Source organism: Lemur catta, chromosome 21 (assembly GCF_020740605.2).
Source record: "Lemur catta isolate mLemCat1 chromosome 21, mLemCat1.pri, whole genome shotgun sequence".
NCBI lineage: Eukaryota > Metazoa > Chordata > Mammalia > Primates > Lemuridae > Lemur > Lemur catta.
The window spans coordinates 20,693,501-20,713,777 of record NC_059148.1 but is presented as its reverse complement, the minus strand read 5'-3'; positions in this window follow the sequence as shown (position 1 = coordinate 20,713,777).

Below are 20,277 nucleotides of genomic sequence, written 5' to 3'. Positions count from 1 at the left end.
CCAAACACATTCTAAGACGTGCAATGCTAGAGACGAGTGAGGTAGCATTCATTCCATCCATGGAAACTTAACTCTCTCATCCCCCTGAGCCTAGGGCAACATTGTGTGGGAGCAGAGAATTTAAGATGAGCCACCAGGACAGCAGTTGTCTTGCTGTGGGTGCTGCGTGCAGAATAATCAAGTTTCAACATGCAGCTCGCTCCATTTGCTAACGTAGCTCCAGGCATTGGCAGAGGAGAACGCCTGCCTTTCATCCATCATGTCAATGCTCCGGTTTGGAGGGTGTTGCAGAAGGTTGGTGTAATGGCTGCGCACAGGAAGCATAAGATGGGTCTAGTTCCCAACCCTAGATCTGTCACTTTACAGTTGTGTGACTTTGGACAAATCACTTAAACTCTATGAGCTCCAACTCCTTCTACATTAAGATGAGGATAATTATAACTACCCCACAGGCTGGTTGAAGATTAAAAGGGGTAAAGTATATATACAGTATCTTGCCCAATGCTTGGTACATAATTGATGCTGAATGAACAAGTGATAGTTCTTATTGATTTATTTTTTTTGAGTCTGAGGGAAGAACAGCCTTCCCAGGTTTGACAAGTGATCCTGCAGCCACTGGGGCAGAGACCACATCAGCTAGAAGTGTGAGATGTATTGGAAAGAGGCTCAAACTCGGGATCACCATGGCTGGGGACTGAGACCTGCTGGTGCTGTGTGACTTTAGGTGCATCCCTTCCCCTCTCTAAATTTTAATGTTCTCATCTTTAAGATGGGGGGTAAGTGGCCTTAATCTGTGTGCCGCACGGGACTGTTGCGAGACTTGGATATGAGAATTCATGAGAAAATGCCTTGTAAATTGGAAAGTGCCATATAGCTGAAAAAAGGGAACTATTGTGTGTGAGGGCTACGTACCGTTTTGTCACTGTAGGCCTTTTGCTCTTTACCATCCTAAAGTTCGCTGTGAGTCAGACAGACCAGGCCAGATAGAATTTGGTTTGTCAAATCCCAAAGCCTGAAAGTCTTCTATTTCTGGAGCCCTAGCCGCCAAGCTCCACCCTCCTCTGATGACATCACACAGAGCTGAACCAATCACTGGAAGTTCGTTAAAGCTCTGCCCAGTGGCAATTTACCTGAAGAGCTGTGTTGAGACAGTCCAACTCCCTGTGTGACAAACTGCCACCCACTCTCTAACCACCCCCCACGCCCCGCCCATGCTCAGGGCTCCACGAGGAAGCTGGGAGTTTGAAGAAAATTTAATGAAAATACTACTCACAGAGGACCTGGCAAGGTTGGGACAATTGATGAGGGGTGTTGGGACACCCAGGGACTAGCAAGAGTTGGGAGCTGTTACCACCCCTAGGCTTGAATAGACAAGGACAGGAGCCGGCTTACCAGAGCCTGGTGAGAGGAGGGAGCCAGGGAAGGGGCCAGCAGGAACTGTGGTCATAGAAGGACTTAGCCACAGTCGGAACTGCAGCACTGAGGCAGGGGGGTGCAGTGGTGGGGCTGGGAGGACAAACACTTGGTGCTCTCTTTTTTCCATCTTTCTGATTGTTCCTGATGACTCCCCTTGGCCAAATCCACTGGGAAGCCACAGGATAAGGGAGCCCATTGGTGCTATCTGTATGGGCCAGTCTTCTGAGACCCTAGGACATGGCGGAGTATGGTAGTGGATTGGGTTGGGGGAGTGTCACAAACACAGAATAACCAGCCCACTCCTAAATGCCCCTTGTCACTCGCCCTGTTGGGCTCTCAAGAGTCTCAGTGAAAGGTACGTTCTCCACTTTTCTGGAACCATTTTCAGAGCAGCAGCATCTCCCCTAGGGACTCTTTCCTGGAGACCAGGACCTCCAGTAAGAGAGCTGACACAAGAAAAAAACTTTTGACACAGGCCAGGATGTTAAAGGTAAAGTGTAGGAAGAGTTGGGGTCTGAATGCTTCAGGCACAGGCTGGGCTGTGAGCCCTAGGAAGGCAAGGAGGTTGCAAGCACAGCAGTCCAACTCTTTCCAGGGCTACTCTGGCTTTCTTCTCTCCTTGCAGGGCATTTAATATTCTTGGCCACAACATAGTGATTAAGAGCATGGCTTCAGAGTCAGACAGATCTGGCCCTTCCACTCCTGGCTGTGTAAACTTGGGCATGTTTATTAACCTCTCTGAGCTTTGGGTCTCTCATCCATAAAACAGGAATAAATCTACTGCATAGAGTTGTCACTAGGATTGAATGAGATGCTGAAAACAAAGGATCTGGCCACCCAGGAGACTGTCAGGAAGTGATAGCTGAAATACTGCACTGTGACTGGCATATGACTTTCTCTGGTGGCGCTTACATGGCTGGGGTGCAGCCCCGTCTCAGCTCCCGCCTTGGCATCCCTGCCTCCCTCGGATGCACGCTGCTGGCCCCGCGCCCCTGAGAAGGGCTGCTTGTCTGGCTCAGTCTGCAGAGCTCTGGGCAGGAGAGGCTGGGAGAATGCAAATGTGCTCTTATCTGACTGTTTGCAGCTGCTCCCTTCCTCGAGTCCATCCCCAGGAACAAGGGCAGACTCCAGGCCCCCCAGGATGTCTCAGGCTTCTTCTGGCCCTGCTGAGTCTATACTATCAGCAGCAATAGTAATATCCAGCAATACGTCAAGCTTTTCTGTTTGCAAAATGCTTTAATTTTCGTATTCTCACTGTAGCTTTGCAATGACCCTGGGTTATTTTTACTGACCGTATTGTACAGAAGACGAAAACCAAGGTCAGAAAAGTCAAGAGACTTGCCCGAGGTCACATGGCTAATTGCCGGTGGAGTGGGGATTAGAACCCATGCGGTTCAACACTAGAATTGAAAGTTCATTGTCTTAGTGAGGGGGCTTCTGGCTGCAAGTAATAGAAAACCTTGATCCATGTATTTAATAAAGACTTTCATAAAGGGCAGTCTGGAGGGCATTTTGTTCTGCAGTTAACCATTTCCAGGATGTCATCTGACTTGGATTCTTTCCATCTCTGAGCTCATGGGAATCACCTTCAGTCTGGCTCCTCTAGGCTCGCAAAATGGCTGCTGTGGTTCCAGGTGTCACATGCACATACAATATCTAGAGAAGACACAAAGCCTGCTCTTAATTACACCCCTTTAAGAGCAAAAAACCATTTCCCAGAAGCCATCGGTCAGAAACGAAGTCCCATGTCCCTTTCCCAAACCAGTCTCTGGCAAGGGAGTGGGACTCCCATAGACCACTAGACTTTACCTCTGAGTTAAGAAAGGACCCTGTTGGGCAATGAGTTATCTTCTACCTCCATGCTTGTGGCCATTGTACCGCTAATTCTGGACCTGTGACTCATCCTCTACATCCATTATTAGTTGCAAAGTAGACTTCATGATGTATAAGATAAATCTGGTGTTAGAATGCTGAAGTGGTGGTCTTAGATGTCATTACTTGGAGTATAACTGGGACAAGAAACTCCCCTTCTCTGGAGGATGTAAACTGCAGTGGATGAATTGTCACTCTGCCTCTGGGGCAGAGAGTTCTGGTTCCCAATCCCAGCTGTATGGCCCTGAGCAAGCCTTCTCAACCTTCATTCTTCTTTAGTAAAGGAGGCCTAATAGGCCGGGCGCGGTGGCTCACGCCTGTAATCCTAGCACTCTGGGAGGCCGAGGCGGGTGGATCGTTTGAGCTTGGAAGTTCGAGACCAGCCTGAGCAAGAGTGAGGGGGGAGACACTGTCTCTACTAAAGATAGAAAGAAATTAGCTGGACAACTGAAAATATGTAGAAAAAAAAATTAGCCGGGCATGGTGGCACATGCCTGTAGTCCCAGCTACTCAGGAGGCTGAGGCAGGAGGATCGCTTGAGCCCAGGAGTTTGAGGTTGCTGTGAGCTAGGCTGACGCCACGGCACTCTAGCCCGGGGAACAGAGCGAGACTCTGTCTCAAAAAAAAAAAAAAAAAAAACAAACTGGGATCCAAATCCAGTATGATCTCCCTCATCTCAAAGCCCTTAACTTAATCACATCTACTGAGTTCCTTATGCCATGCAAGGTAAAATATTCAGGGATTCTGGGGATTGGGACGTGGACATCCTTGGGAGGTCGTTATTCCGCCTGTCACAATACTGCATGATTCCATTTATATAAAGTTCGAAACAGGCTAAAGTAATCAGGAGAGTGGCTGGCCCTGCAAGGACACACGGGGAGCCCTGATGTTGGCGCTGTTTATACAGGGCCATCTACCTTGTGAAAAGCCACCACCCTGTACACTTAGGATTTGTGTGCTTTTCTGAATAATATATGCTATACTTTAATAAAGTAATTTGCTTAAACAGAAGAAAACTGGGATCCAAATGGTATCTACCTCATCAGGAGGTTATGGGGGGTTAAATATGCCATTTTAAATACTTATCAGAACAAGGAATGAAGGGCAATACAACTGCATAGCTTGTACTTTCAGCAAACACTTTTTTTTTTTTTTGGTGGAAAAACATTCCAGAAAAAATTAAATAGGATTCATTTTCATCATAGAGGTTTACGTGAATTCCATCATTAAAGAAACCTTAAGGGGGGAAAAAAAAGAAATTCTCTTTTCATTAAACGGGTTTTATTTTATGTGTATGTGTTTATTTGGGAACAAAACCAAGCTGATGAGGAACAGCTGAATGAACATGTGGTTTTAGAAATGTTACATAATAACAGAGAAGGAAAAGGGAACAAAAATTAAATAGGATAATACATGTGACAGAGAAGAAGTCCAGTTTCGGCAGATATTTAACGAAAAATCCATAAATGTTGACACTCGTGTAGCGAGGAATTGGGGCCAGTTATCGAGTACTTGCTATGTGACAAGCACTTTACAAAATGACCTGTTTCATTTTTTAATCGTCAAAATAACCCTGCAAGGGAAGTATTTTATTCTGCTGGTGTTACAGCTGAAGTGTACTGCAGATTTAAAGAGGGGAAGTGATTTATCCAAGGTCTTTCTACTAACAACTGGCAGTGCTGGTATTTGAACCTAGGTCTGGCTGCCCCCGAACCCCACGTGCTTAGCTGCCCTGTTGCTCCAGCCTCCAGAATTCCAACTTGGCCTTCAACCTGGCCTCCATTGCAAAGTAGCAACGTGGTGATTGGACTTGAAGGTGATCAAGAGCCTAAATTCCTCCCTCCCCAGCCTAGGTAGAGGTCCCGGATGTTGCTCTTATTTATGAAGGCTTGGGGTGTTGCCGCCTGTCCGGGGTGTGAGTCCTCAGGGTTTTTCAAAAGCCTTTTGTGAGGAGCATCCATATTCCTGTCTGGGCTCAGCTGGCCACTTTCCATCCGTGAAAAATCTGATGTCTGACTTCCTGTTTGTGCTTGACAAACAGGGCTGACTCTGGCACTATATTTTATTTAAGCCAATGTGAGCTGCTGAGGGGCGGGGGTGGGGTGCCAGAGGAGCCTGCAGGGAAGAATCCTCTTCTGCCTCTACAGCTTTTGGAAAGGAGACAAGAGCATATGTTCCTATGGTAATCGTGGAAGATAATAGCAAGGATGTATCGAGCCTCTTCCAAGTGCCAGCTACTGTGGTCCGGAGTGTGGCTTGAGCATCAGGATTTCTAAAAGCAATGAGGACAAGCCAAGAGGCATGCCGTGCCTGCTAAAGGTGCTCCAAGGAAGAAATCCTGGAGACCGAGGGGTGTTGGGGCAGGAGGTAAAGCCCATCTGTGAACAGTCTCTCTGTCCACGTGGTGAACAAGCATCTTTTTTTGCTCTCAGCGACACCAAAACTAGAGTTGTGTCCGCTACTGTATACACACTTTGAACCCATTTCCTCTTTTCTGGGGAGGGTGCATGTGGCCATCAGAGTCAAGCTTCCTAGTTCTTTGAGGTCTAGGCTTGTAGAAACACTTTTTGGCAGCCCAAAGAATTTTGTTGGAAAACACTGGGCTTATTGAATTACTCAAGCTTCATTCCACAAACAGGCAGAAAAGCTGAAATGGACCCAAAAAGAATGCACGTGTGCCCATGCGTTCGTTTGTGCATGAGAGTGTGTAGGCATGTGCATAGGCAGGTAGTATGAACATATGAATGGCATGTGGGTGAACGTGTGAGTGGTTGTAGGAACATTGTATATGCGTCTCTGTGTGGGAATATCTTAGGTGTGTATTTAGGTATGTTTGTGTACTTATATGTAAGTGTATGTTCTGTGTATATGCAGATCATGAAAGGGTATCTGTACGTGTTGAGAATGTGGGTAAGTTTATGAGGTGAAACATGTGCCTATAGATACATGGCAACAAAAATACATATATGTGAGAAAGTATTGGAGTATTTGTATTTGTGCAGACATGGCAGTTAGCTGTTGCCACAATAATGCTGTATTAAAAAAACCACCCCAAAACTTAATGCCTTACAACAACTAGCATCTATTCCTGGGGTTGGAAAAATTTTTCTATAAAGGGCCAGATGGTGTATATTTTAGGCGTGGTTGACCGTGCAGGGTTTGTTGTGACTATTCAACTGTACCCTTGTAGAGTGGAAGCAGCCATAGACAATATATAATTGAATGGAAATGACTGTATTATATTAGATCTTTATTTTAAAAATAGACATAGGTTGGATTTGGCCCGCAGACTATAGTTTTTCCGACCCCTGGTCTAGTCTCACACTTACAGGTTTGTGGGGCAACCACGATGCAGTTGATGTGGACTGTGCTCAGCTGGGTGGTTGTAGTTTGTAGTGGGTCCAGCTGGGCTAGGCTGCACACTGTGCATGAAGTTCACATCTGCTCCATGTCCATCCTAGGGCCCAGGCTAAAGAGACATGTTGTGCTCCCGTCAGATTACTGGAGACTGAGAGAATAATCCAAAGCTTAGAAGCATATTTGAGCCCTCCTTGCATCACATCTGCTAACATTCCATTGGCCAAAGCAACTCACGCGGCCACATCTTCCATCAGCAGATGGGGAAGTAAATGAGATCCATAGTGAGCAGAAGTTACATGGCAAAGGGCATGCGTGTATAGTTTTAATACAAGGAGGGTGTGAAGAATTTCAAACAAGGATTTAAGATACTACAACAGGTATAAAGGCATGTGTGAGACTGTGTGTGCATAGTGGGGTTTATGTGTGTGTGTGGTTCTCGGGATGCATTTGTGGCCACATGTGTAAGAGGGTATCTGAGGAGGACATTTAGAAGATAGCATGTACCTGAGAGAGTGTGTATATGTGTGAATGTTTGTGGGTATATGTTTGTGTGTGTGTGCATCTGGGTGTATATACTTGGCTACGCAGGTGTCTCTGGGTGCATGTGTGTGTGATATATATGTTTGCAAGTGTGTGTGTTGGGGGTGCGTGTGGGTATGCATCATGCCTATGAAGATGTCTCTGGGTGCGTGTGTGTGTATGTGTTTGCAAGTGTGTGTGTTGGGGGTGCATGTGGGTATGCATCATGGCCATGAAGATGTCTCTGGGTACATGCGTGTGCGGGGTGATGAGTATGCATGTGGGGTATGTGTGCTGGGGTGTGTGTGGGCGTGTGTGTCAGGGATGCGATGGGGGCATCTGCGTGCTGCTCCAAAGTGTACATGCGCCTGTTGGCTGTGGGGAGAACGAAGGCAGAGAGTGAGAGTGGGAGTGAGAGATGGCACACACTCCCCTTCCCTGGCACGGTCTCAAAACCACTCCAATCTCACAACGTGAGTTCTTTGTAGCTAAGATTAATTTTCTTATTTAGCATTTATGTGGCACTTTGGATCTGCAAAATGCTTTACAATCAGTTTTATTAGTTGTGCTCGTGTGTTATATATAGCAGCAACCTCAGCTGCACCCAGAGACTCCCTCCAGAGATGTGAACCGAACAAAGCAAACTTTATCCTCTTCCTCGAGCTTTGGCCATTTCCTGGGACAATATCCACTCTTTGTGTGGGGGCAAGTGTCAAAGTGGATTGGTGGTGGTGGTGATGCTTAGGGGTGGTAATGTGGCCTTGCTTCCAAAGGCTTTCCCTCATCCAGTGAGAAATCAGTGATTCTAATCACTAGTTTATCTGCCTGTTCAGACCATTACTTGCCTGGTCGGGTGGATGAGGGGCTATTTGCAAGACTAGTTTAAAATGCTTTCCATGCTTGTGTTAATGCACTTGTTTCTTGTACTTCTCCTGGCTTAAACTCTTGCAATATGTCTACTGACCTGTCTTAGTGTGAGTTTTCCCCAGAGCAGATCATGAGACAAAGACTTAGGTGCAAATAATTTATTAAGGAGGGGACCCCCAGGAAGCATAAATGAGGAGTGGAAAAGTGAGAAGGGGAGGGGAGAAAGCTGATGAAATATGTATTGCTGAGTGAATTACTGCTGTGGGCAACTAGAGCTTAATTCTGCTGAGAAACTATGCTTCAGAATCATCTCTCTAGAGAACTGAGACACTAGGTATTTATCTATCCACTCCCATGCTATACTGGTTAAGTTTCACCCCAGGGTGTTAACTCCCCTACATATTTGGGTCAAGAGTACTTGAGGCCAAGCAAGCTCTTCTGGAGCTAGAGAAAGTCCTCAGGTTGAGAGGACAAATGGACATAGTGTTCAAGGTTGGAAGCTTCACATGGGGCAGTTATCTGCTGCAGCTGTAGGTGAATTCACACAGCCCAAAGTCATGTGGGACAGGGATCGACAGTGTCTGCTACACACCCCTGCATGCTAGTGAAACCTTTTATCAAGGTTACCAGTGACCTTCAAGGTCATAAATTCGATTTGCAAACTCATTGTCTTCATCCTCTGCAGCCGTTGACTGTCCTGTGGCTCTGCACCATCCTGGTTTCTCTCTTTCTCCAACTGCTTCTTCTCTATTTCTCTCTTTTCCCTTCCCCCAAATGTGGATATTCCTCAAATGTATATTTGTTTCTTCCTTGCTCATACACAAGCTCATCAACATCCTATATGATATGCCATGTTGGAAGCTATAGTCCCCAGCCCCTGTGCAAGGCCTACCCCTGCGTTGCCAGTGCCTCATTGAAATATGCATTGGAGAATCACTTCTGCAACTCAGACTCAGCATTTCCAAATGGAGCTCATCATCTTCAACTCCCTGCTCAAATCTGCGGCAACCTTGCTTCTCAGGTGTGTTTGGGGGCCAGCCACGTCAGCATCACCTGGGAGCTTGTCGCTGCAGAATCACAGGTCTCACCACAGCCCAACTGAATCAGGATGTGCGTTTTTAACAAGTCCCTGGGTGACTCGTGCACACATTAGTGTTTGATAAGCATTGGCCTACACGACTGGTTCTCTTGGTTTCTGTCAATGGCACCAGGACTTTGCCAATGACCCAGTCTTAAACCTCTGCAATTGCTTGTCTCCTAGGAATAAGTATCCTTTAGCTTTCTCTAAACCAGGATTTCTGCGGGCCCTGGGTCTCAATTAAACAAGTCACAGTAATGATATAATAGGTATTGATTTGTTTCAGTTGAATAAGTCCATGACAGTGCCATCATATGTACAATTTCTCTTCAATAAATATTTATGGAACTCTTGCTCTATGATTGGTTCCATGCTTAGCTGTGTTGTGTGATAGTGAACAAGACTCAGTCCTTACCCACAATTCAGAGGAAGGAGACACAAAGAGACACAGAGTGAAAAGCAGAGGATGCCTTAGAAACCAGAGAAGGAGCCCGAACACAGACCTGCGGGTCAGAGGAGCTTCCCAAAGAAGAGACATCGAGTCAGAAGGAACCAGAAGCAGGTCCAGCCAGTGAGGGCAGGAGAAAGAAAGCGCCTTGGGCAGGGGAATGGCTTGTGCTCACACTGGGCTGGGGTGGGGGCTGGGTACATTAGAGGACTCTGACCTGTCCCCAGGTTTGTGACTTTGGGGGGAAATTGCCTCACCCCTCCTCCCTTATTTGCCTCAACTCTAAAATGGAAACAGTAGTATCTACCTTCTCAGGGTCATTGTGCAAATTAAATAGAACTTAGTATATTTCAGAACTGCAACTACTTGGCCCTCATAAATATTGATTGAATATAAATTGTCAGCAACCAGAGCTTGTACCTTAATTATAGAAATAATAATCATGACAGTCAGTTGAAGGGTACCCACCCCTGGGACCCATGTGCAAAGATATGTCCAGGTCAAATCCTTAGAAGCAGTGAATCTAATTTTATTTGAAAAAAGGGTCTTTGCAGGTGTAATTAAGGATCTCTCCAGATAAGGTCATCGCGGATTATCTAGGGGGGCCCTAAAGGCAATGGCCAGTGTCCTCATAAGAAGAGAAGGCACAGAATAGGGGAGAAGGCCATGACTAGCAGAGATTGAAGTGATGCAGCCATAAGGCCATGTAATGCCTGGAGCCAACAGAAGCCAAAAGAGGCAAGAACGGATTCTCCCCTAGAGACTTCAGCGGGAGCATGGTCATGTTGACACATTAATTTTGGCTTTCTGGCCTCCAGAACTGAGAGAATAAATTTCTGTGGTTTTAAGCCATGAAATTTGTGGTAATTTGCTGTAGCAGTTACAGGAAGCTAATACACATGGTTACTGAGTTTTGAACATTCTGTGTGTGCCAGGTGTTGATTCTTCCTCAGTGATCTTTTGAAGTGATGTTATTATTCCCATTTTATGGGTAAGGACTACTCAGTCTCAGGGAGGTGAAGCAACTCTTGCTTGCTCATTCACTCACTAAATATTGACCAGCTCCTTAGGGAACTGGGTGCTGGAGGCCAGAGTTGTGAGCAAAGGTTTGTGGCGGTCACAGGGCTTATACGTCTAGAGGAGGAATAACCATCGAGACTAGGTTGAGTAGTGCCTCCTCCCCTATAATTTCATTTCCACTTGGAACCTCAGAATGTGGCCTTGTTTGGTAATAACCTCATTACAGATAAAAGTTACGGTGAAGTCATCCTTGAATAGGATGAGCCCTAATCCAATGACTGGTGTCCTTAAAAGAGGAGGGAAATTTGGGCTGAGAGACACAGGGAGAAAGCCATTGACCTTGGAGGTAGAGATTGGCGTGATGTGTGTAAAGCCAAGGAATGCTGAGGATTGCTGGCAGCCACCAGAATCTGGAAGAGGTGAGAAAACTACTCTAGAGTCTACAGAGGGTGCATGGTTGGCCCTGTCCACACCTTCCAACTTCTAGCCTTTCGAACTGGGAGACAATATGTGTCCGCTGTTTTGAGCCACCTAGTCTGCGATGATTTGTTACAGCAGACCTCGGAAACAAATGCTCCCTTCAAGACATATGTATGATTGCACACATGGAAAGCACATCGGGAGCTGTGGGAACCCATGCAGAGGGGTAGAGGGAGGAGCCCAGCAGGCTTCGCTCAGGAAGGGAAGCTGGAACTGGGGTGGAAGGTCAGGTAGGAGTTCAGGGTGCATGGCCAGGAGGGAAGATCTGAGCTAGAGCGAACAGCATGTGCGAAGGCTGTGTGGCTTGAGGAACGACCTAGGTGCTGGAGGAGTGGACAGAAGGTCAGAGCCCGGAGGGGCACTCAGTGAGCAGTGGCGGAGTCTCACCCCGTGCTTTTCTGGCCTGTGGTTCTCCTCTGGGGGTTGTGGACCCAGTACCCTCGTCTGTCCGTCTACCAGGCACTGCTGCCCGCGCGAGGTGTTTGAGCGCGGGTTTGGAGATCCCTGTTTGTCCTTGAGCGCGGCAGCGGGGTGGAGGGGCCGCCAGGACGAGGCACAAAGAACGGCTTCTCCCCGGGGCCGGGCAGGCTCCGCCGTGAATGGGCCGCGGACAAAGGCGTCCCCTCCCGAGTACCTGTAATTGGCGCGTCCACGTGCGCAGGCCGCGGAAATGGAAGGGACAAAAGGGAGACAAATGGCTGCATCTTCTGGCTGCCCGTTGCTATGGTTTCCGCGGGGCTGGTGGGGGTAGGGGTGGTTGCTAGGCAACGGGAGAGGGACCAAGACAAAGGGAGGCGGTGTGAGGGAGAGGTCTGGGGCGGGCAGGCGCGCACGTGTGTGTGTGTGCACGTGTGCGCGCAGTGGGGAGGAGACAGGGAGGGTGAGGGAGAGAGACAGAGAGACACAGAGGATGGAGAGACAGGGGAGACAGGAGAGAGACTAAGGGAAGGGAGAGGCAGAGCTCTCACAACACCCAGGAGACATAAAGAGAGAGGCAGAGACAGCGACGTCAAAACAGAGATAGAGACCACAGAGCCCGGCAGAGACAGATGGACACAGAGTAACACAGGAGACGCTCACTCACATACTCCGTGCCAGGCCTTTGTGCCCTACGGAGATAGCGCTGTTAGCAAGACGGACACCATCCCTGCCCTTGGAGCTTACAGAACTAGAGGGAGAAACTGATGCTAGAAGTGGAGCCAGAGGGGGATGTTCCCCTGCCTCCCATGGAGTAACTGGGGCTCTCTCTCCAGTCTGGGGTCTCTTAGAAGCTGGTGAGCTCTGGATAGGGTGTGCTCAAAGCCATTGCACCCTCCCTGCTGTCACCAGGCAGGGTCCACAGGCGGCTCCACTCTTGGGAGGCTGTTTGTACAAAGTGACTTCTAGTTGAATGATGCTCGGGCTCTGCTTAGTAGCTCTCTCATTGGTTGCCCTCTAAGATGCTTGAATTTCCCACCATTTTAGGGACTTTGGACAAGTTAATTCACTTAGTAATTATGCAGCTCCAAACTGCCATTACATATGTTGCCCAGCTGATCCTATATGCTAGATATTGTCACTGCTCCCACTTTATGGGAGTGGAAACTGAGGTCTTGGGAGACGAAATGCTTTGCTCATGGTCACACTGGCAAAGCCACTGAGATCTTCTGGTTTCTAACCCAATATTTCCCCTCCTGCTTACATCCCTGTCTGGGTCAAGGCTTGTTTGTTTACAAGCGACAGAAACCTACACTATTTAACTCCAGTGAAATAGAGGATTTATTGTAAGGACAGTAAGGGCACTCCTGGACCCCGGGGCAGGGCTCAGAGCTTGTTTTCACAACAGACTCCGCTGGAGCGCTACACTGAGATCAGAAGTCAAGGAGAATATTTTTTTTTTCTCTTTCTGAGACCATCAGTGGCTTCTCTCTTCTTTTTTTTCCACACTGGTTCAGCTCACAGGTTCCCCTAATGCCAAAAACTACCTTCAAGGAAGTCTCCTTTCTTTTCCAGTTCAAATTCTCAAGACGGAACCTGATTGGCTCACTTAAGTCAAGCGTAACAGCCCTGGTTCAGTCAACTGTGGCCAAGGGTCAGGCTCCTAGCATACAACATGGTGGCTACTTGTGGTCAGTTCTTCAGCAAGAGCTGCCAGAACAGGTGCTGTGAATGGGGCAGACACCCTGAGCTGTCTACATGAACAGACTCACTTCCATCATGGCAGAACCAAGAGTAACCTTGCCTGCCTTTCAGGGATGTTGGAAGGTGTTGATATATATTTAAGGAGTTTGCAAACTGTTAAGTGCCATGGAAGAAGTTTATTTAGGCTAAAGCAGGTATCTGGAAGACCAAACATAACACCCTTCACCTCCTTTGCCAAGATCACAGCCCTGAGCCAATGGGCTGTGTGTAAAAAAAATTCTTACTGATGAGTTAGGAGTGAAGGAAGGTAGGAAGAGTTCAGAGGATGGGTGGGCTAAGGGGTGAACTATGAAGGAATGAAGGTTAGGAAGAAGATATCCCTCCTTCATTCATTCGCTCACCCATTTGATAAGCCCTGTGAACCTACAATGTGCTTCAAACTGTACCAGGTGATGGAAATACAGTGGTGAAAAAGACATGGCCTCTGTTCTCCAGGGACTCCCAGGGGGTTGAGGTACATAACATGCCCGTTACCATGTGTCTTAAAATGTGCTATGAGAGGGATGCAATGGGATCAAAGGAGTTGACTTAGAAGCACCAAGGAAGGCCGAGACGAGATGAATCTAAAAGGACATTTGAAGGATGAGTAGGATTTGGAGAGACAGACAATGGTGGGGTTAGAGTGAGCGATAAGTAAACATGAAGAAAGTTAAGAATTCCCCACGATTGGGGTGCAGAGAGTGTATAGGGTGGTGTTAAACAAGGCTGGAGATTATGAAAGAGCTAAAATATTTGGACTCTGTCCTCAGGACAGTGGGAAGCCATTGAATGGTTTTCACAGGGGTACTGCATCAGATATGTCTTCTAGAAAGATCACTCACTGTAGTGAAGAGTAAGCTGAATGGGGGAGATGGGGGAAGAGAGGTGAGTGAGGAGGGTGTTTTTGGATGAGAGGAGGGGAATGTTGGGCAGTGCTACTTAAATTTTACTGTTCTAACATCTCTCCCAGGGAACTTGGCTAAAAATACTGATTACAGGGCCTCGCCCACTAGAGATCTATTTAGTAGATCTGAGATGGGGCCCGTGAAACTGTATTTTAAAATAGTACCCTAGGTGATGGGTAAAAATGGTTCCTGGACCACTCTTGAAGAAACTTTGGTCTAAGGGGTAGAAAAGTGTCAACGTGAATCAGAAACTGTCTTAGGAACATCTTGCTGGTTACCACTTTGAAACCAAAGAGCATTTTATGGCTCCCATGGATTTTCACAAGAATGGTCATAATTGGTTCGTCATTATCATTTCACATATATATCACGCTACACACTCAACCTCCAACATCTGGTGCTTGTAACCGGGGAATAAGAGACAGCGGGATGAAACTTTAATAGGTCCTCATTCTTACCATTTTTTATGTCTTTTCCTGTAGCCCTGATGTGGTGGGGGTAGAGGAGGGAAAGTTAAACTTTATTGAACACCTTCTGCAACACATTTTGCAATGTCACAGACCTGGCTTGGAATTCCAGCTCCCCCATTTATAAGCTGTGTGATTTTGGATGAAAGACTGGGTCTCTGTTTCTTCATCTGTAACGTAGAGCTAATTAGAACTTCCTTTATAGCAGTGAAGTGAGGAGTTAAACAACTGAATTAGTTTTTTTATACCATTGTGAATTCATGGATCGTTAATACATTTGTGCTTAAGTCCATTGCATTATTATTTTTATTGATGATCAACTTATCTCATTTTTGGCCAGACTATTAAAGTTGGCCCTTGAATCTGTTGGAAACAACCGTAATGTATCAACCGCTTTCTCACCCTTTGGTACGATACCACTTTCGGGCTCATCTTGTACATTTTCTGCTCAAAGCCAGAGGCAGCCATTTTTGCAAGGAGCTCTGATTTCTTTGAGTGGAAAAATGGTATCTGAGGCCGTGATCTGGGTGCTGGGAATGCTCATGGCTCCTGGATTAGTTACTGGTTCTAGGCATTTTAAGAGGACAGTTAGGAAACGCATATGTGATTTAGGAGAAAATACATCTCCAGTTCATACTGATATTTCTCATTCAAACTGAGGATACAGTGTTTTTCCTTTGATTGCATATTTATATCTCTCTTAAATGGAAAACCTTGATTCCCAATGACAAGAAATTAGGTATTTGCTTTATTTTACAATACAAATATATCATATTTTGGAATTACAATAACAATATAATTACTGACAATATGATTACTGAGAACAATTTATTTAAAAAAAGATTACCAGCTAGCATTTATTCAGGTTGTCACTTTGTACCAGGCATGGTATAATACATACATTATATCATTTAATCTGAAAGCAAACCAGAGAGGTGGTGCAATTGTTATCCCCATTTTACAGATGTGAAACTTGAGGCTCAAGAGGTGACAAAGTCACAGGTCAGTAAGTAACGCAGGCAGTATTTGAATCCCCAACTATTAAATATCTGACTCCATGACTGTACTATTTCAGGTTTCATTTTTCCCCTTGCCTTTTGGAATTAATAATATACCTGCTCTCCAATTGTATGGGTCACCTGGGTATTTAATACTCCCAAAGATGGCTTGATATTCATTACTGGACAATGCACAGAAGAGAGAAAGTACACGAAAAGCATTTTACTAGTCCAATGTTATTGCTGGAATAGAATGCTTCTTGACAAACCTTGTTGGCTCATACTTTCAAAGTGACAGATTATTATTTTCAGTTTTATTATCGGATAGGTTCTGTTTAAAGGTGTTGAGTATTTCTCCTCTGCTGCCAGATTGTTTTGAGTGGCTCAACCAAGTGGGAGGAGTCGTAAGGGCCTCAAGAAAGGATATCATCAGGCACAAGCTCGAACCTACTGGAGAAGTTTTATGGGGGTCACTGGCTCCCCACCTTTGGGTGTTGGCTCAAGCAGTTTTGTGAAAATGAAATATCTTTTCTTTTTTGCTCTGCCTGTGCAAATAGTAGTCAACTTCAGAAACCTAGTTTCTCTTTGAACCTTTCCTTGATCTTCCCAGCCTGCAGTACCGTACTGTTCCCATCTGCAAACTGGTTGTACTGAACTGAATCGTGCTCCCCCCAAATTCACACTCACCACCTAGAAACCTCAGAATGTGACCTTATTTGGAAATAGGGTCTTTGCTGATATGATTAGTTAAGATGAGGTCACACTGGACGAGGGTGGACCCTAAATCCAATGGCCGGTATGTTTACAAGAGAGGGAAGATGGCCACGTGAAGGCAGGTGGAGACTAGAATGATGTAGCTACAGGCTGAGGAATCGGGGGTTGTTGGCAACCACCAGAAGGCAGCAAGAAGCAAGCAAGTTGTCTTCCCGAGAGCCTTTTAGGGAACACGGCCCTGCAGACACCCTGATTGCAGACTTCCAGCCTCTGGAAACGTGCGAGAATAAATTTGTGGTTTTAAGCCACCAGTGTGTGGTGATCAGTGACAGAAGTTCCAGGAGACTTAATACAGTACCTACACCAGCACTGAGGGAGGCAGGCAGGAACAGAAAGTCTGGGGAGAACCGTGAAGCATGATTAGGGTCCCCCTGGTGAAAGTGGCAGATGAGAGGGGACAGGGAAAGGGCATGTGTGGCAGGGTTGCTAAGTCCAGGGGAGGAAAAACAGCTCCGAGCAGGCAGGGACCCGCACACCGCAGCGCTTCTAGAAGGATCCAGGACAAGGGTGAGGTGAAGCTGGGGAGGCCGTGCAGGGGCCCCGCAGGCCACACGAGGAAACTCAAAGGTTTCATATAGGCACGGGGTGGGGGAGGGGTGAGGTGTGTAAGGAAGAAAGAGACACAGCGGTCACCAATTGTCGTCCTGATCACCAATTGTCATCCTGAACATGTCCGGAGGTTCCAGAGGGCAGCTCCCTGCAGGACTGACTTCTTCCTTGTATTGAAATTCACTCTGGTGCCTACAGGAGACATAAAGGGCCTTCCTGGAGGCGGGGCCCTCCCTCTGGGCCACCCCCGGGGCTGCTGTTAGTGGAGTCACAGGTTCCTCCAGCTCCTCTCTTGACTCTATTAGACTCTGCCTGGAAGTCCATGCAGCCGGCAGCCTCCGACCTTCATTTTGTCATTTCGGAAGGTTCTGCTTTGATAAATCTTTCTAGCCTAGAAAGCCAGGATGGGAGTTGGGGGGCTTCCCCTCGCCTCTGCCCGTCCCCAGCCTGGGTCCCTGCTGCCCTCTCTGGTGGGGGAATTGAGGCTGGAGCGCAGGCAGATTCACTGTCTCCAAGGAGACAGAGGGATTTCCCGCCCCAGGCCCTTTTTAACTGGGAGTCCCACGACCTCCAGGGTGCGCCTAGGATTCCTTCTGGGGCAGTTGGGGGAGGGAGGAACACCCAGGGTAAAAAGGGCTGGCCCAGCCCACTGGCCATTGGCCTGATTTTCTGTCCATCATGTTTAGCCCCAACATCACCCCTCCCCCAACCATCTTCTCACTCCAGTTCTCCAATCCCGAGTCCCTCCCCCACCCACCCTCTGCAAATCTAAGATATTGGTCAAAGCGAATGAGAGGGCCTGGGATTTTCACTCAGGTCCAGGGTGTTTGTTGAGTAGACCCTATAGCTCGACAGACTATATCGAGGTTAAGAGAGGAGGCTCTGGAGTCAGAACAGTCACAGTGGGGTTCCCATCCCAGCTCTGCCACCTTCTAGCTGTGTGGCCTTGGACAAGTACGAACCTCTCTGTGCCTCGGTTTCCTGATCTGTCAAATGGGAATAAGTACCCCCCTCCAGGGGCTGTTGGGATAATGATGTAAGAGGATGCCTGTAGAGTGCTTATACTAACGTCTTGCATATCTTAAGTGCCCAATAAATGTTAATTAGCCTTAATAAGGATGGCTGTTTTATTTCTGGGAATGAAGGATAGTTGAATAAAATGAGCACTAAGAGACAGACAAACTTAGGCTTGAATTCCCACCTTGCTGCTTACAACCCTAATGTCCTAGGGTTAGCTAATTTAACTCTCTGAACCTCAGTTTCTTCATCTTTGAAATGGAAAGGACAACCCCTATCTCTCAAAGTTGTGTAAGTGGGGATGAGATAATGTTTCAAACTGCTTAGCGCTTAGCAGGGACTCAATCACTGGTTGACTTCACCACTCACTTTCACTTTGGGCAAATGACACTCTCTCTCCTGCCTTAGTTTCTCCATCTAGAAAATGGGCCAATAATGGTACCTTCCTCGTAAGCTTGCTGTGAGGATTAAAGGATTTACTTTAAGCAAAGGTCTCAAAATGTGTTTGGCACTGTTATTATAATTATTATTCCTTGTAGTAATAAAAGTTTATAGCCACCGTTTATTAAGCACTTACTATGTTCCAAGCCCTGTGCATTTACAGTTCTATGAGTTAGGATCTCTTAACAGCCCCACTTTACAGAAGACCAGACTGAGGCTTAGAGAGGTAAGGTTACTTGCCCAAGGTCACCCTGCCTATGAGTGGCAGAGTGACTATCACTGTCATCCCAAGAATCAATACAGTGGTCTGGATATGTGAGAACAGCAACCAGAACCCAACGCAAAAACCATCCTTGTGGTTCCAGGCTCCAAAGACCTGTAGGGAAAACTGGACTGCGGCTGCTGCCTGGCTGGGGTGACGGATGAGCAGTGACAGCTCCTGCTGAAGTATAAACACAGAGAAATATAGGTCAGGTCCAGCAGCCAAGCCCCCACCCGCCTGTTTTACCCCAAAGCCAATCTTGTCAACTTGATCTTCTGCCCTGAACTGCCGCTGTCCTCGGGATTTTCTTGTGTTTCATGAATTATGCAGACTGAACAAAATGTGTGCTGAAAAGATTAAAGACTCTATCCTCCTTCCTGGAAGGCCTTTCCTTGCCCCACTTTGGATTTTTTTTTTTTTCTTTCTCTTGCTCTCCTAGCATATTTTCTAGCTGTCCTGCAGAGCACCTTCTCTCTTCTTGCCCTTAACAACTTGTTATTCCAGTGCTTGGCGCTAGTCTCACTGCAGATTCTTTCTCACCAACAAAAACCACTTTAGGGAACCCCAAGGTGTCCTAGATGAGCTTCTGGGAATTTCCCTGAACAAGTTTGGTAGATTAGAGCTCCCACAGAGCAGCCCTGAATTGTAGCATTTGCTAATTTCCATGGTATAAATACCACTGTGTTGCCGGGCACGGTGGCTCCTGCCTGTAATCCTAGCACTCTGGGAGGCTGAGGCGGGAGGATCGTCTGAGCTCAGGAGTTCGAGACCAGCCTGAGCAAAAGTGAGACCCTGTCTCTACTAAAAAAAAAATAGAAAGAAATTATATGGACAACTAAAAATATACAGAGAAAAAAATTAGCCGGGCATGGTGACACATGCCTGTAGTCCCAGCTACTCTGGAGGCTGAGGCAGGAGGATTGCTTGAGCCCAGGAGTTTGAGGTTGCTGTGAGCTAGGCTGATGCCATGGCACTCTAGCCCGGGGAACAGAGTGAGACTCTGTCTCAAAAAATAAATAAATAAATAAATAAATACCACCATGGTCAATTTCAAGCTATCAGTATGATGTCACTGAACATGAACTTGGGAAGAGATGCTCACAGTCAGGTCTCATGAGCTGGTATGAGCGGGCTCCAGCACACTACTGGGTTCAATTCCTGTAAGTGATAGAGGAAATTATTATTACTGGTCTGAGTTTGGGTCCTGACCATGCCACCTATAAGCTTTTTGAACTTGGGCAATTTACTTAACCTCTTGGGGCCCCAGTTTTCTCCTCTGTAAATGGGTATGCTCGTAGGATTTCTGTATGGGGGTGTGGTCAGGGTTAAACGAGTTGAAGTATGTGAAGTGCTTAGCACTGGAATCTGACAAATAGAATTTAACAAATGGTAGCTACCCTAAGTCAGACTGGGAAGGGCCCGTGTCAGTCAGACTAGGCGAGGCATTGCTATAGGAACAGATAACCCACACCTCAGAGTCTTAATATAACAAAACTTTATTTCTGATTCATGTAGTGCAACAAAGGCATATTGGCAGGATGGGGCGGGGTGGGGGTTTGTCTTTGCTCTTCAAAGCATTTCGGGAAAGTAGGCTAAAGGAGGCTCCATGTTGGCATGTTTTTACAATCACCATAGCAGGAAAAA